Source organism: Oreochromis aureus, linkage group 7, assembly GCF_013358895.1.
Source record: "Oreochromis aureus strain Israel breed Guangdong linkage group 7, ZZ_aureus, whole genome shotgun sequence".
In the NCBI taxonomy this organism is placed as follows: Eukaryota; Metazoa; Chordata; class Actinopteri; order Cichliformes; family Cichlidae; genus Oreochromis; species Oreochromis aureus.
The window spans coordinates 17,964,354-17,982,992 of NC_052948.1; positions in this window are offsets into that span (position 1 = coordinate 17,964,354).

The following is an 18,639-nucleotide window of genomic DNA, read 5'->3' on the forward strand; positions in this document are numbered from 1 at the left end:
ATGACAGGGAGTGCAGGCAGCGTGGAGTTGGTGGAGACACCTGTCAGTGGTGATTTGTGACAGAAAGGGAAGGTGACAAGATGTACTTAACACATTGCTTCAGGCAGACCAACTTTGGTGACCTCTAAAGGGAGCAGGTGAAAGAGGAAGAAGTAGACACTGTCCCAGAATTATGGGAACACCTAAATCACACAACATATTTTTGCAAGCTATTATATAGAGCTTTCTTACTGAACTCATGCAGAGGTTTCATGTCTGAGGCAGCTGGATTGGTCAACTTTCCCAGTGCAGTCCATGTTAGCATCCATCCCAAAATAATGATGGGGATTGTCTGGTGAATTCAAGGCTGCATGAGCAACATATGAAAAAGGGGGTAAACTTCTGACTTGACCCTCCCATTTTCCAGAGTGCAAACGGCTCAGGAAAGCAGTCGCTTAATGGAATTTACAGAACACACTGTTTTATAATGCCAAGGTGTATCCCATTGGGTGATTTTAGCTTGTACTCTATGGTCAGTGCAGTTTAATTTTTAATATATCGAGTGGCACTTAAAAGCACTCCATTTATACACCTAGCATACATTAAATTTAACTTGGTGTTGAAAATCAGACTCACTTCATTTTTCCTCTGCTCTATTCTCGCTTGTTAATTCTCCCAGCCTGTATAGACCAAGACCATTAAAATGCCAACGGAAAGCCAGAGAAGAAGCTGCGTAGGTTGTACCAACCAGTGCCAGAACTAGCCAAGTGCTTGCTAGCTAATTAAGTTCATCCCTGAGCCCCTGAAAGACCCAGTCAGGTGTAATTAAAACTGAGCCTGTGACAGCCATGGCATTTGTCAGCGCCAACCAGCAGTTCAAATACCCATACTGACTGAAATGTCAAGCAGATAGCAGTGGCTCATCTCCTCCTCGACACCCCCTCCCCCACTCACCCACACACACACAAAGTTATTGCCTCTGTTATAAATGTTTGCCGATAACCTTTAGGATTCCCTGAACAGCAAAAACTACAAATTCTCCCTCATTATTCAGCCAGGAAGGCCCATATTTATTGATGTACAGATCCACTTGACACATGATGGTGCCTTGTACTTTACAGTGCTCCCTCTCCCTGATAATCTCAGAGGCAAGAAACAACTGCTAATTGGCTCACATCACGCATCTCTACATGTCTCTTTGGAAATTGATGGCAACTTTGATCTTTAGTATCATAACTGTTATGGTGTAGGAAGTTGCCCCTGTCACATCAGATGCAGCCGCATGCTTATGGATGCTGTGGACAGACTGCTAAAGTGCTGAGCCAGCTGTTATAATGCTTAAATGCTTTAATCAAGGCAATAGTGCATCAGCTGCTAGTTGCTTTATAGGGGGCAAAATCACTTTGTGTATCAGGATATTCTTAAAAACAACTCCAGGAATGCTGTCCATCTTTTTTTTATGTCATAACATAAGATGAAGCATGCTGAACCAGCTGACTGCTCTATGAAACACAGTGGTGCTTTGTGCTAATGTTCATCACGGTCACAGGTTTATGCATGCTAACATATGAAGGCCGCTGGTTTGCACCTATGTTCAACTGCTAGCATCTCCCATCTCTAGCATCTCCCATCTCTGACATGACTGCTTTTGTACATGATTCCTTAAAATCTAAACAAAAACTTGACTAAACTAATATTTAGAACACCAGTTTATTCAGATCCACATGTGGCAGCTACAGGGTGGTTTTTACAGGCTGAACAGCAGCAGGAATCAAGATCTGCACATTTATTATCTGTAAGAGTAACACATGGCACGATCACAGGGAACCAAATTCTCTCCAAACCCTAAGAACAAAAGTTTTAAAGCTTTTTTGGGGGTTTTTTTTGTTTTGTTTTGTTTTGCCAACGTACGTATTGGAGTAGTTGCAGTAAAGGAAAGACGGAATTAAAGTTAACAACCAAAAAACAATCTTCAGTAAAGTCATACTAAGTCAAAGTCAAATTTATTTATACAGCACATTTAAAACAACAACTGTTGACCAAAGAGCTGTACATTTAAAATAATCAAAAGAGACAAAAACATAGGAAGATATGATAAAAATGTAAGAAAAAGAAGCATAAAATGAGAAGATTTGAGTAAGCAATAAGACAAATAAAAGCAGTACAAACCCTTTCTGAGCGAAAAGCCAAAAGTGGGTTTTCAGATGGGTTTTGAAAGTGTCTAATGTTGGGGAGGTCCTGATGTGAAGGGGCAGTTTGTTCCACAATTTAGGAGCAGTCACAGCAAAGGCCTGCTCTCCTCTGTGCTTTAATCTGGACCTCGGGCCAGCGAGGAGCATTCGATCCTCAGACCTCAGTGATCTTGCAGGAGTGTACCAATTTAAAGATCAGGCATGAGGGTGCTAACCTGTGCAAGTCATGCCACTGCTAAACAGGCCAATAAAAATGTTATAGTTTTATTAATAAAATTATTTGAAAAATCAAATTATCTATTGTGTTACTGTGTCAGTCTTTGCTTCATCACAGCTTTGCGTATTCAAACTCTCTGCTGGATATGTTCACGTGTCATTACTGGCAGAGATCTTTTATTGCTTCTTAGAAACATTTGGACTCTCTCTCCCTGTGTTCCTACACCCCCAGTTTTATGTGTCATTTGTTGTCTCATTTTCACCCCAGCCAAAAGCATTTGGAGACCTATTAAGCAAAAACCTGTGAATATTTCAGAGCATAATTAGAGCTCTAATTACAATTCATTATTCATAAAATGGGTGAACCAAACTGCAGTACATACTGTCGAAGTCTCAGATATGTACTATTTGGAAGTGCAATTAGAACGTGTATAATACTCCCTAAAACATATGGTAATACTGTTAACTGTGGAAAGATATGTGTTACTATGTTATTCATAGACACACATTGCAGATTTCAAGAGCTATTTAATGCCCCCGTTGGTGGAAACGTAACCTCACTGCAACAATCCGCTACCACCACGGCTGAAATCATACATGTAAACAAAAATGTAACAATGGTTCAAACTAATTTTAATTCACCTGCTCACCTATTTCAGTATTCAGTCAGTCATGCTGCACTTGGATCAAAGAAGTACGACACAAATTCACATTTGCTGCTAACTCAGGCCCACATACACAGTTCCCATCACAAGTCATATACTAACATTCAGTGAAAGCTCAATTTGGGATCTACCAATAGTTTTTTCTTTTTCATTTTTTTTTTTAGTCTTCACCTCCATTACCATTACCTGGTAGGTCACTTGTCCTGTCTTTTTTTCTCCTGCCTCCAAGGTGGAAAAGATTGACATGTGTGGTCAACCATGCAAACTCTATGCTGTACACAAATGTAACACAATTGTAACCTTTGTACATTCATTGTCTCTGTGAATCCCATTAACATTCCTGTAAAGTTCCTCTTCCCCTTATTCATGAGCCCCGGGTCAGAGTCCGTATCCAATAGAAATTGCTATTATAATTCTCAGTCTGTGATTGCCTCACTCGGGTTTAGAATTAATAAATAATGTCGGCAGTCAGTGCACTGGATGTGTTTCCAATTTATTACACAATGTAAACACTTATCCCCCCACCGCCTTTCATGTTATTTAGGTGTCAGCATCACAAGAAAGTAGAGGGTCTTTTTTATTAGTTATAGTGAGCTCATCAATTACCATTTCATATTCATATGTAAGACACTATGCAGTCCTGTCATGAAGGAATTTCGTAATTTCACTTGTCTTCACATTTATTTAATTGGCTCCTGGTGTGCCTCCTAATGAAATTGCATGTAGAGTGAGACTATAACTCATATTTCTGTATTTCTGCCACTGTAGGGTTTTTTTCTCCTGAGTGCATTCTGAGTAGAGGGACACCTGCTCTGTGAGTAATGAGAATCTTGCCAGGAGGCCTTGTGGGTCAGAGCTCAGCTCTTCACTGCTTCCAGGCTTTCCCACAGGCGAGTGAAGCTGGGAATGATCCACAAGTCATTACTCACTGACTTGATCTCTGCACACGCTCAAAGTATGAGCACTGCTTATTTTAACACAGTCAGCTTAGTTATAGCTGTACCAACTAACTAATCATACACATTTATGGCTCCCAAAATGACAGATGCAAACAAAGAACAGTTCATTTTACAGTGAAATTTTCACAGAATAGTATGATCTGATCTTCCGTTGAAATGTTTAGTGATTTAGAATAAATTGTTTAATTATTTCACAGAGAACGATTATTAATAGTTCTTCCCGATTTGTTATTTTGATTAGAAATAAGCTCCATCTTCAGAAAATGCCATTATTACCCAACATTACCTGCTGCCTTTCCAAATCTGCTAATGATAGCTTTTGTTTTCTGATGTAGAAGCAGTAATAGCCTCATCTCATCTGATGCTTTGTTTGGAGATGGCCTGGGAAAATTCCACACACCGAAGCTGAAAGTGCCTTTTCCCAATTAACCACTTAAATCAGCTGAAAACCTCCTCTCTGTTTTAGTCATTAATTTGCGCACCTCTCTCCTCTATTATGATGTGCATTAACAGTTCATTCATCATTTTAACTCCTTTGAAGTATAATTTGTAGCGACACAAGAAAAGGCAGATTTCATCTCCTAAATATCGGCCTGCGTTGCCTTTGAAGTAAGCTGATCAAGGTGAGACGCTGTCCGGAGGACGCTGGTGGCTGGTGAGGATTTAGTGAATGGCCACAAAAAACAAACCAAAAAACCCTCCAAAAAAGATGTAGCTGACTGCACAGCAGAGCCTTTTTCACAGTGACTGACCTTGAAGCTTGACTGGACCATTATATTTTATTACTGTAGGTTTCAGATGTCTGTGCAAGCTTTATGATTCATTGCTACTGATTTCATAGTGCTTTGCAGACCATTTGACAGTGCTGAGTTTTAAAAAAGAAGACAACAAAGGTGGAGTCATAGCCAAAGAGCATAATAGCCTTTGTTGTAAAGTTAAATTTAACTTGAGCAAGTCAGCTAAGCAACATCATCACCTTGCAATGACACAAATGGGTCAGAGTCTTATAAAATAGAAAAAAACTACATCCTTCCTTCTTTGTCCTGACTTAAATTTCTTTCTGTTAATAGGAAAAAGTTACAGCTATTATGTGCCATATCCGTTGGTACATTTAAGAGAAGGTCAGGTTTAAAGCAAATTTGAGAAGACACATACATCAGAGGGTGCTGCTGGAATAGTGCTTTTAGTTTCGATATCAGCCTCTGCAGCTTCACTAATAGTGCAGAATCATAAAGTAGAGCAGCAGAATCCTCACTGGGAGGAATATACACTGCAATACGTATTCGTGTTCTCAATAGCAGATGGGCTATACATCACTGTCACCCTGATCCTGCTTTTATGAATTCCTATTTGCATGGCGCACGGTGAGAATGTGCTCCGTGAGTGCCACCAATAACTGCAGTATGCAAAGACAACAATGGCTGCATGAGCCAGATGTGAATCTGCTAGCAAAAGAAGTTACGCATTATGCAATTTGTCTTTACCACAACCGAAAATTTGTTGCAGTCCAGGCAGAAATCACATATTGAAGCTTCATTTACATTTACACTTCAGTTTAAAGGTAAACTGTGTAAACTCTCGCCACTAGATGTCAGTGTATTGCAGACTCTAGTCATCTGAGTTCTGTTTTGTTACCCCTACCAATTCAAGTACACTGGAGGACAAGCAAATGGTTCCCATTCAGCTGTTTTAAGTGTAGTCTAGCAGTCTTTTCCTTAGCTGTCAAAATGCTGGGTGTCCATGTTTATTTACTCAATAAGAGCCCATAAAACCTGTGTAAGGAGTCAAATACCGGTTGTCAATGAAGCTCACTTGTGTCCCATGCCAGAGATGCTGAGGTGATTTTTGAGAATCTCCTGAACTTTTCTGTCAGTAAGCGCTGCTGTTTTTGCCGCTGTTAGCTGTCGCTGTCGTAAGTGAAACTTTCTTTAAGCTGGATCTAGGATGAGGGACCTATGGAATCTTCGAAATAATAGTATGTGATCCTTCAAATCTTGAGTCTGAAGATGCTGAGACACAAAATTTGCCTTGATAACATTTGGGTTACTACATATGTGGCGATGTCCACCTCAGCCACTGTATTCAAGATGACAGGCAACATGGTGGCTTCCACAAACCAGCACCAGCTTCTATGTATTTTTAATGGATTCATTCTAAGTTTATGAGAGTGCATCAGTTTGTTGGAAGATGTAATTAAACACTAATCAGTGTATATTTATAGCATAAAATTATTTTTTTTCTATTAAATAAATTCAAAAAACGACTGACTGTACCTTTAATGAAATAACAGCAAGTAATGTTAGCTTTGCCTTTAGATATATTAATTAAATATAGGCTACATATACTGTAGCTAATGTTAGGAGGTGAATTCCATCATTGGAGTGCCCGGTGCTTTTATCTACGTTCCACACAATCATACTAAAAACAACAAAAGCGTATAAAATGTTTTTTGCACATCATGTGCTTTAGCCTGGTAGCTGGTATGAGTAACAGGGATATGATACCTTTGAAAGGTGAAGCAGCTACACTGAATTATGGAATACTGTGGGTTTGAATATTGTTGGACAACTTCTGAGTTAATGTTTCTAATCAAGTCAACAGATATTTGTATTCTAGTCATCTGAAGATATTTTAATGCACAGACAGTGAAGGAGAAAAGCATGCGTTTAAGTTTAGGCATTATACTGTTCGAGTACACTGTTGAAGGGTGTTTAAGTTTAATGTGCTTTTGCGATATGTAAATTTCACTTTTAATCACTGTATTCTCTTGCATCAGTTCTGTTACTTCTTGAATAATCCTCTAACATACCCTTGAGCTTAAAACTCCTCAGGTGTGCCCTCTGCTCTTTAGGGAACCTGAGGGGATGTAAGTGCATCGAGAACAAAGGGATCTCATAAAGAATGTAAAGTTATGAGCATCAACCACTCTGGTGCATTGTAATCAATTAAAATTGCTTCTGGCTGAGAGTATTAGTTGCATTTTAAGGAGATTGGTGTACACAGATATTACAGCGTAGGGCGTTTTCATTATCTTAAGTGCACATTGTTTTGTTTAGACCAGCAGAAAAAGCAGGAAATGAGTATTATGGGCAAGTCTGAGCATCTGAATAGATAAGTCAGACCTTGGTCCTGCATCTTTGTGAAGTAAATTAGGCTATTAGTTACAGACCAAACTACCAACAAAGATAACTGCCTGTGGTCCCTGTATTATGTATATGCCTAATATTGAGGTACTGTGTACATTTCATTACCACCCTGTTCAGTTTGATATTGAATTCATTCCTCCTTCTGTTTCAGTGACTTTGCCCTTGATTTCCATCCCTACCAATATGAACATAACTGATGTATTTGTCTTTTAAGATGCAATTTTTAAAAACCACAGAAACTGTATTAGAGAGGAAGAAGATTCTGAGTCTCAACCTCCTTTAGTTTGGAGTTTGCATGTTCTCCATGTGCCTTCATGGATTTCCCTCTAACAGTGCAAAGACATTCTTAATATTTTAATTAGTGACTCTAAACCGGTCATAGGTGTGGCTGTGATAGTGTGTAGTTGTTTGTTTCTCTGTATTACCCTTGTAATGGACTGCCAACCTGTCCAGGACGTACACCACCTCTTGCCCTCTGATAGCATTACTTTTGATGGGTAGATTAATTAAAATTTGATGTGACATTTAAACTCAATTATTAATATCCTTATTAAGTATTGAAAACTATACTGATAGTAAATAAACCTGAAAGTACACAATAAAAAAAAGAAAATGTAGCTACATACAAATGTAGCTGTTTTTGATAAATGTGTTACCATTTGTTCAAGATTTTTCCGGCTGTGCTATTATGAAAAAAACGACAACCCTTCTTTTGTGAAATATATGAATATATGAAATATAATCTCTATGGTTTTCTGATGATATTTTAAGGTTAACTACCATCCAGTACTCTACCCTGAAGTCTGAGCACCTTCAGGAGTATGAAACGTTTTTTTGCCAAGCACTGTTCAACGCTGACGTAACAAAGACAAAAAGACAAATGGGAGTGTAGGGCGCAGACTGGCTTTGTTCTCTGTTCGACATCCCATTTAATAAAACCAGAATACTATATTGTACTAATACATATGAATATTAGCCATTTTCAATATCCTCTTTCATTCTATCACATAGTCCTCTGTCCTTTACAAATGCACATGCTCACCTCATAAAAAGGACTTGTAAGCATATTGTAAATTAGATTCCATTCAATAGTGGGAGCTCAGTAGGTTGGCTAATATTTCTTTTGATGATCACAAACACGAAAGGATCTGATAGTCGTTAATGTGGGGCCATAGTGTGCGACTAAGGCATTACAATAATTTTACTAGTGATCCAAAAAGCTTTGATTTTCCAGAATATGAATATCCAGATTTTTCACTCTGTTATGTTCTTTTTGCACATGAAAATGTTTCAATAAAGGCTTTGGTCAGATAAAACTGGAAAATAGGAGACATAAAGCAAAACCAGGTGTACAATCAATCAAAAGATAATCAAAAGAATGTAAGTGCATATATAACATACCATTCATTCAAAGCTAGTGGACCTTTTTCACACGTCATATGCGCCATAATAGGAGTTTAATGGGCCATAATGGTAAAAGCATAAAAATCCATCAAAAACATATAAGCAGTATAACAGTTTTGGGTGCAAACGCACTTCTCTCATAATAGACCATTTTAAGTTTTCATGAATTCATTGTAAAGTAGATCAGAGTTTTGTTTTGTTTTTTCCCTGCATTGTGTTACATAGATTTGTGCACACGAAAACTTTTGTTCTTGGAGATGCCTAAAATGCTTCCTTTGAATTCCAAGCTTCATGACTTCCAAGACTTATATGTCACTGTACAACACATCTGCAGAACAACTATGGTAGAGACAGAGTAATAATAGCACTCGGGCTAAATCCTGCAATTGTGTGTATATTCTCCATTTTCAAAATATGATGAATGCTTCTTATACATGCCTGCACGGCCTGCAAGGCTGTTATTTTTATTGACATCAGCCTGACATCCAGCTAACTAGAGTTACCTACCCAGCAGCTAAGGACAGACCAAAAAAGGGTAAAATCAGCACTCTGATCTGTCAGTTGTCATGTTTTAAGCCCCAAAGGGGTTTCTGAGCTTCCTGCTCAAAAATGAAATGCCCCAAATTAATTGATTATTTCTCTGCAATTACAAACTCTGTGCTTACAATCTTGGTATCAAAATAAAGCTAACACTTGTGAAATTTTATCAGAGGTGTAAATATTGAAGCAGATATTACTGTGTCAGAGTTACTGAGACTGGAACACAGAAAAAGTAAGTAGATTTTATCCTCGCCTAATTTATTTATTTATTTATTTTAGCATATAACCCTTTTATAAATATGCCTCAGTTCACATTTCATTCCAGAAATTCAGTAACCAACATATAAACATCATCTGTGCAAAGATTTATGTTTCTAAAGTGAAACAGTGAAAAATTACAGCACTGTCAATACATGAATATCCAGACATTGTACAAATGTCCAATTTCGCACACAATTGGACACCATGCCAGTTGGATTTTTTATATATTAAAGAGCCAAAATTAATTAAATGTATTTACAGGCCTGAAAATTAACCACACATTTACATGGCAATGGCCCTTTTCTGCCGTGCGCATGGAGCGTTTAATTGGCCTTGGCCCTTTAAACTCTGAGGGGCTGTAACTTTGGTTTATTTTGGTCAGTTTGCATGATTGACACCTCTTTTTAATCGTTTGAGCCAATAGAATCACAGTAACAATGCCACGTTCACGTCACTTCAACCAATCACACGTTGCAGGGCCAAAACCCACGTGGGCCCAAATTTACTGCATGTGACGTCTGTCCAGTCACGTGTCTGTAGGTGGGTCTAAAATGGAGGTTGTTGACGGAAAATGGCTCTGATGCAGGTAGTTAGACGTGGTAACTGCTGATAATCACGTGGCCACCGGCTACCCGCGAAAATAACGAGGAAATCAGGAAGGTAAGCCAAATTCTGTCTTAGCGCGTTTGCACCGCGATGTGTTTTTGTGGTCTTCTTTTGCGGCTCATTCAGTGAAATGTGGTCAGAGCATGGTGAAACTTGGTGTTTGGAGTCAGCAGGGGCGATTCTAGGATCAGAGCTTTGGGGGTGCTGAGCACCCAGAGAGCTGCCCAGCCAGGCAAAATAAACTTTACACGTCACGATGAGACTTCTTCCCTGTCTCTGTTAGTCCCTGCATCCTTAAATGTCTCCAGTTGTCCCGAGTTCTCTATGACTGTCTCCTTGGTGCATTTAAACCCCTGTTCCTCCCTGTCCTCGTCGTCTCCGTTATCAGTCATCATAATTTTACCATATCTGTGCAAGTCTGCAAATTTCTTTATTAAATCATAAGATTCTTAAATTCATCAAGTCTCTCTGTGCCTGGGTTCTCGTCACAAAACATGACATCACTGTTTTGTACATTTTAACACAATTTAATTCCCACACTTGTGAAAGAAAAACAAAACACTTTTTTGAAAAGTCTGTAACAAAATCATCAAATCTGATAAAGTTTATTTAAATGCTGCAAAAAAGAATGAATGAATTGAAAAAAAAAAACCATATCCTAACCTTAATTACTGGGGAGAATAATGAATGATGCTCATAGTGAGTAAAAAGTAAACAGAGTGCATTTTTGGACAGAGATTCACTTTTAATGAGTATGTATAATATAATACAGATACATAAAAATACTCCCAAAACAGAATAAGTTATTACTTAATAAATTATTACAAAATATTAATAAAAAAAATATAAAAATGGAGGCAACTTTGCCTGTGGTAGAATGTATACAATGTATGAAAAAATCTTTACTGCAGATACTAATTTGACTAATTTAATAATACTAATTTTGTGTTGTAAGATTTATGAGTTTCATGCTTTCATAGTGGTACTTGGGAGAGCTTGACATTTTCTCAGGTGGTACACACTGTAAAAAGTTTGAGAAACACTGATAAGGTAATTTATGTGTGCTTTTGGAAAACATTTAAAGCTGCAGTACAGAATCTTTGAAACAAGCTAGCTTAAAACATTTTTAGAATATAAACGGAGCACTCTGCTTCTCTTTACAGATCCTCACTCCACCAAGGCTGTTTGGCACTTTCTGATAGTGCGCAAATGTGATGTACGTACTGCGGCAGTCATACAGACAACTGGACGGTCCAAAAGTTGGCCTACCTATTACTGGCTGAGGTTTTAGTAGAGTTGTGGCTGAACCACATAAAAATATATCATTAATTTTAATCTCCCCAATCAATGATAATGTTATGTTGGAACACAACTTCCTGATTGTATGAGTAAAATCAGGTTTTTTCTCTTTGTCAGTTTAACAGTTTCTGTTTTGCCTGTCACTATTCCCAGTCTATTTTCTTACCTGGTTCTTCCTGACCTTGTACTTTCTCCTCACGTTCCCCTCTTTCCTCTCTCCCTCTTTGGAATGACAATCATACACAAATAGATTGTATTCAATTAGATGAAAAAATTACATTAATATGAAAAAATACTATTAAGATCACTAATGAAAAGTCCTCTCTCAGTGTACTTTCAACCAAAAGGCAAATAACCAAACCACATGAACATCTAATAAAAGATATGAATATTGAAACACTGATCCAACATTATCCTTTATTGACGGATCATTTGTTCTTACACTTTTACCTGAATGTTGCACCTTTTTTTTTGAAAAAAACTTCCTTATATCCATTATGAACCTGGCTGTCTCTCTGTACACAAACACACACACACACACACACACACACACACACACACACACACACACACACACACACACACACACACACACACACACACACCACACAACAGGAGTTATAAGGTTAATATCTATACTTTTGTTGTTGAAATGTTACGTCTCAACCAAGTACTGTATGCTTTTTATATTTTTAGTAGTGTGTCACAAAAACAGCAAATATTGTCAAAAAAGTAAGAAATCTTTGGGGGTGCTTTGATTCATTTTGATTCATCAAAAATGGGCTAAAATCGCCCCTGGGAGTCAATAATAGCTCTAGAAGATAACTAGCCTTTCTTTAGCCAGTTACATGAAGTTTGAAGAATTTCCTGTTCGGTTTTGTTTGTTTAGCGGACTTGTGCGCATTTATCTAACTGCTCGTTTAATCATGGCTCGTTTTTATGGGCTCAAATTGCAGTCATAAATATTTTGTACTTGTAAATCAGGATTTGTATGTGTAAAAAGAATTTGTGTGTGCGTTAAAAAAGATTTGTATGTGTAAAAAGAATTTGTGTGTGCGTAAAAAAGATTTGTGTGTGGACTTAGCCAAAAAATACGTGTGAAACTCTGCACTCAAGTTTCAAGTTACAAGTACGAATTTTGACCCTATTTTTCTTCCTTTCATCTGATTGGTCAATGTCATGTCAATCACAAATTTAACTATCCAGTCAGAGAATAGATGGGTTTGGCTGTCGGAGGGGCGCTTTTTTGAACTGCAGGTCCTTGAAGGGTAATATGGTTTGAAGCTGGAGGATCTCTATATAAATATCCGATAGAAGCTAGGTCCCCTAACTTTCGGTAGCTGTTGAAAGGATAAAGTTGTGGTATATCAGTGGTTAGAAATACCATTATTACTTTAGGATTAGTTTAACACAAAGTCAGGGCTGACCCGGGACCATTGCTGTGAGTCACAGTGCGCAGCATAAAGGTCCTTTCACATCAGACGCAGCATGTGCTGCTAATGCTAACTGCTAACTAAAAGCCAAGGATCCAGAATTTGTTGCACTGGCTGCTGAGCTCTGTGGGTTTTTGCAACAGCTCTACCTGTACTAGATGCACCTGCTCCTTGTCGTTTCTATCTCTGACTTTATGTCCTCTACAAGAGTTTCTGGGTTTTTTTGCTGGTTCTTCAAATGTTCAATAAAAACATGTATTCTAATTCATAACGAAGAAAGCTTTGCAACTATCCCCACTAGTGAAGATTGTCATTTCCACAACACTGCCCCCCCGAGGTCCGCAGCGCTGTTGAAAAGGCTCTGGAGGTCCCTGTATTAAGCACGTAAACCTGTGACACAAAAATCACAAAACTCGGACCACCACAGACTGTTTTCCTTCGTGGTGATGAAGGAAAACGCTGGGCTGGCATGTAAAAGGGCATTTATTCCCTTCAAGAACCTGAAGCTCCATAAAGCACCCTGTGTTGCCAACTCCTCAGTAAGGAAAATCGCTATTGGCTGTCCTAAAAGTCGCTAGAAGTCGCTAAATTACGTCATCGCCTAATTTGCATAATTGGTCATGCTAATTGTAACCTATGTTGTTGGAGACAGAAATAACATCGTGGAAGAGACATAAAGTGAGTAAAAAACGTCCTAAATGCATTTAGAGTTTATTTAGAACCACAAATTAAATTTCTTATAGCAATTATTGTTTTTTTTAATGTCACAATTCCAACCTTGCTCCTTTACCCAGGCTTGGACCGGCAAAAGTGACCCGAAATAGGAACTCTGGTGGAGTTACTTTGTGTGTGTGTGTGTGTGTGTGTTTATAAGTAGTTTTAAACCTTGTGATCCACAAAACAGCATAAGAGTAAAAGAAGAACTGTCTGCGTTACAGTCAGTGCGGGAGCAGCGGCTTCGCTCATGCGCAATTCATTTGCAGTTTGGACACATATGTGTGAACATCTTCTGCCCTGATAGCAGCTGGGGGAGGACTATCCTCCGCCCGTGAGCGCTTTGGAACAGGTGAGGTGCCCCCACGGCAGCACCCGCTGCTTGTTGAGAGTAAAAACGATACGCGCTTTCATGTCAAAAAGTCGTCATAAATAAGTCTCCAATAATACCAGAAAAAGCCGCCAGATTTGTCGCTAGTCGCTTTTTAGAAAAAAAGTTGCTAAGGGGGTCTGAAAACTCGCTAAATATAGCGACAAAGTCGCTAAGTTGGCAACACTGAAAGCACCACTCCAATAGCCAAACCCATCTGTTCTCTGATTGGATAGTTAAATTTGTGATTGACATGACATTGGCCAATCAGATGAAAGGAAGAAAAATAGGGTCAAAATTTGTACTTGTAACTTGAAACTTGAGTGCAGAGTTTCACATGTATTTTTTGGCTAAGTCCACACACAAATCTTTTTTACACACACACAAATTCTTTTTACACATACAAATCCTGATTTACAAGTACAAAACTGATTTACAAGTACAAAATATTTATGACCACAATTTGAGCCCATACGTTTTCGTTGTGTTTGGTGGTTGTAGAAATGGTTTATATGAGATTTTAGCTGAGATTCAGAGGTTTCTGTGGATGCCACACATGTCAGGACTTTCTCAGCCCGTGTTATAACCGATTAAACGTGATCTCCTCCTTTTTGCTCCCGGTACCGGGGGCGTGGGGCTTAAGTGGTTAACAGATGGTCCCTATTAATTACCCATCTCTCTTTGCTCAGCATGGAAGCAAAGCATGGCTCGTTCCTATTCTCTCCCATCTTAATCTATGGTGAACACAACACAATGTGGTAAATGTACTGGTTCTTATGTACACTTTTCCATTCTAATTGAGCGCTCAAAGTACTTTGCATTACATCCAAAATCTTGCATACTTTCATAGAAGCACTTTGTTAACTAATATTCACATATTATTATCTTAGATAAGAGTCTTTCTTCTGGCAACCCTTTCAAACAGGCCATACTTGTATTTTTTTTCTAATTGTACTGTGATTGTACATTGAACATGCTAACCGAGGCTTGTAGAGTCTGATATGTAGCTCTTGGGTTTTTTGCTGTTGCTCTGAGCATTGCATGATCTGACCTTGGGATGAATTTACTGGCACGTCGTCTCTTGGGAAGATTGGAAACTGTCTTGAATGTTTTCCACTTGTGAATAATCCTTCTCACTGTGGAATAACAGACTTCAAATCATTTTAAAATGGCATTATAATCCCTCCCAGACTGATGGGCAGCAACTATTGTGACATTTCCTCTTGTGCCATTGCGCTAACACACAGGTGAATGCTACAGATCTGCAAATTGTAAAGCTCATATAGATGGTCATACTTGCTGATGTTCAGTTACTCAAGTGTATTTATTATCAGCACCTTAGTTAATACTTAGTTATTCACATTCTGCTTCTATATTTTAGCCTACATTTTGTTAAATAAATAATGATACACTGTATATGAGAGTATATTACACTGTATATGTTTTGTATTTATCTAATTTGAGACCTGGTATGGAACAGATTATTTTTATATCCCAATTCCAATTCCCTTTGACTTTGCCAGTATGTTTATTCATAATAAGCCACCATATATGTCTCTGGCATATGTCTGTGCCATACACAAGAAAAGCACAAAAAAAAAAAAAAACCCACAGCAGGCCTGGTAAAAACCACCCATAGGAGGGATTTTTGCTAGTAACTGAGAATATTTTGAGAAGAAATAAATTTTACTATTATTATTATTTTATTTTATTTGTTTACTTCAGGAAATTATTCTGGGGATTCCCAGAGAAACCTCGTTGTTAAATGTGTCAGTAGAATGGAGGTTATAGAGACCTATGCTTTATTTTTACTTTGACTTCCTCCCCATTCTGTGTCATCCAGCTTCAAAGAATGGGACCCTGGTTAGCAGAAAAGCAAACATAACCAAACATACAGCTTCGCCAAGGCCTGAGTCTTTGCCTCAGCTGCTGCAGAGGAATAAATGCTCATGATGCAAGTAATATCAGAAATGGTAAGGCCATTGCATGAATGCATTGTGTAACATAGTGACTTGTGCAGGAATGTCTCTCTTATCTGGGTTTAATTCTAGTTTCAAGAAGCATGGTTGAACTCCAAGGTCTTGTTAGCTGTTATCCCTTAAAGGGCTCTTATATGATGGTGTCTATACAAAGGAACATTTTCATCAGTTCAGATGGGCTTTTGGGGAGGGGGCTCTTGCACAGACAGGAGCTAAAAGCTTTTAGGCAGAGGTTGAGGAGAGGTATTTGATATTTTTGATCATTAAAAACCTAAATGTATTTGGGCGGACCATCATAGTAAAATTATGAAGCTGTAAATGAGCTATATGGGCACTTTGAAGATGGCTCACCTGCACTATAGTCATCAGTGAGCTAGAATGTACATTTTGCTTAAGAGCTTCCCTGGCAGTGTGAGACCTGTGCAGTGTAGCAATTTAGTGTGGTTACCTGAACCTAAGTATGCTGGTTATAAAATTCATCCTACTTTTGACCATGTTCAGAGAGTGACATGAAAAGAAACTAATCATTTATGGAAGAAGCTTATTACAACCCCTACAGTTACATTGTGAAAGCACCTGTTAGTGACTGCAGTAACTAACATGAGCAATAGAGGTTTTACACAGAGCTAAAAAAAAGTAGAAAGGAGGTCTGGGGGGATGGATGATAACCATTACCTGCCTACCACAGACTTGAATAGGTCAGCATATTTAATGCTTTATGCCATTTGTGCCCATTTTCCCATACATCACTTATCACTATAGATAGATAGATAGATAGATAGATAGATAGATAGATAGATAGATAGATAGACAGATTTTTTTTTCTTCTCATGTATTAATTTTTTAAGAAACACAATGCTCCAGAAAAAAAAGATGTTTGAGTAGTTAGAAATGGTCCTGTCATATGCTAATGGTGCTACTTGTGCTAAAGTGCAGTGAATAAAACAATAGCGTGAGAGCCGGTCTGCTTCACAGCATCCACAGCTGATTACTGTCTTCTGTGTAAGGTGTTAACTAGTGTATGAAAACTGCTGCAAACTTAATGAATATCAACACAATTCCTGTTAATTGTTAAATGTTTTGTTTGATGCTTCACACCCTATATTTACACTACGGTGCTGCATTGCTCTATGCTTTATTGAGTTCATAGTATGATGAAAATGTAATGCATTTGGCCTCATGCACAAATACTAAGGATACCATGGCTTACATTTCACCATCAAAAGAAAATTGTCTGTTTTTCTGTGGTGACTGTTTAGCCAGTAATACATCTACAGTATGTCAAACACATCCCATTACCAAAGGTGAGAAAAATATGCTATTTTACAATGACATGTTTTGGGCTTTGCCTGAACAAATGTATTGTCTGTTTTAGATATGAGATAAAACGGGTCTATGAGACATCTATCAGGAGCAAGTTCGGTGCTTTTCTGGTAGGAGAGGAGCTAGCAGTAGCTGCTGACGCGTCTGTCAGAAATCAAAATCAACACTCAGAGCTAAATGAGGGGAAAAAACTTGCAAATTAAACTCGCCTGTCAATCCACATCTGTTTGATCCTGTCTTACTGTCAGTCTGTATCAAGACTCCTCACTACAACATCATTTGAAGAATATAAAAACGGGGTATGTGTTCAGCCGCGTTACTCTGCCTTCAGACAATTGTAAATGCGTGTCTGTGTCAGTAACATTTTTGAAAATGGATACAACTGAATTTAAAATTGCCTCAAAGTTGTTTTGGGCTCTATGAGAGTTTATTATAGATTTTATATACGATCTTTATTACCATCTAAGGCACTCCTGCCCTCAGCTTGCCACCTCCCATTTCCTCCTAACTGAGATGTGTCTGCCTCGCCTTATTTGCTCCCTTTGGCAAGTCGTTTGATTAACAGAACAATAGTTTTTAGCAGCACGGTTTTCAAAAAGGATATAACCCTCCATATAGTGCACGAAATAAATATTTCATGCCCTCTCCCTTCAGGGTACAGTCACACTTTAGCTCATTATATACTTACAATGATAGTCGACACATACTTCCAACACCCAGACACCCCAGTTTTTGGCGATAAAGTCATCCACATCTTACGTAGGAAGATTTCCTTTTCACAGTCTTTGATGGAAGGCCATAAAATATTAATTTCACAACAGCTGTCTGCTCGCCCTTATTTGATGAGGCCTGTCAGCCTTCTAATAATCTTCCTGGGTTTGGTCTCATTTGTGTGTCCCCATCGAGATGCCTGTAATCTCCTTCATTATTAATCTCACAGAGCAGAAATGTCATGCCGGCAGCTCCGGTGCACACTCGCCATCATTTAATCCTTGTTTACCAGACTTCCTTTTTCACCCCACTGAAGCCACCCGCTGCTGCCACACCAGCGTGCTCGCCCCTAAAGAATAGTCTTTTCATTCTGTCACGAAAGCAGAGAATTTGCATTGAGAGCTATAGTCTTTTTCCTGCCACACACCCTTCTTATCATGCCTCTAATGGATCACAACAGCCTCCATTGTGCTTTGCATCTGTACGTGCAGGCTAGTGTGTGTGGTGACTGTTTGAATGAAGATACCTTCAGAGCCCCTTGAGGATTTTCTAAGCTGATTTTTACCCCTTGTTGCATGTCCTACTTCCTGCTCCCTCGTCTCGTTTCCAGATCCCCAGACTCCTGCAGCTTTAATGTGGCATCATAGGGTGTGTACCTGGCCGGGACCCACAGTTGGAATGAAAACAGATGGAGCTTGGCAGTTTGTCTGGTTTTTGTGTGATTTATCTGGGTATTGTATAAAAACTGTGCCATAAGGAGACCGATGGAGACATAAAATGTGAACATGCTGTTAGTTTTGATCTTAAAATGGGTAATTTTATAGAATTTCCTTGATTCTTTG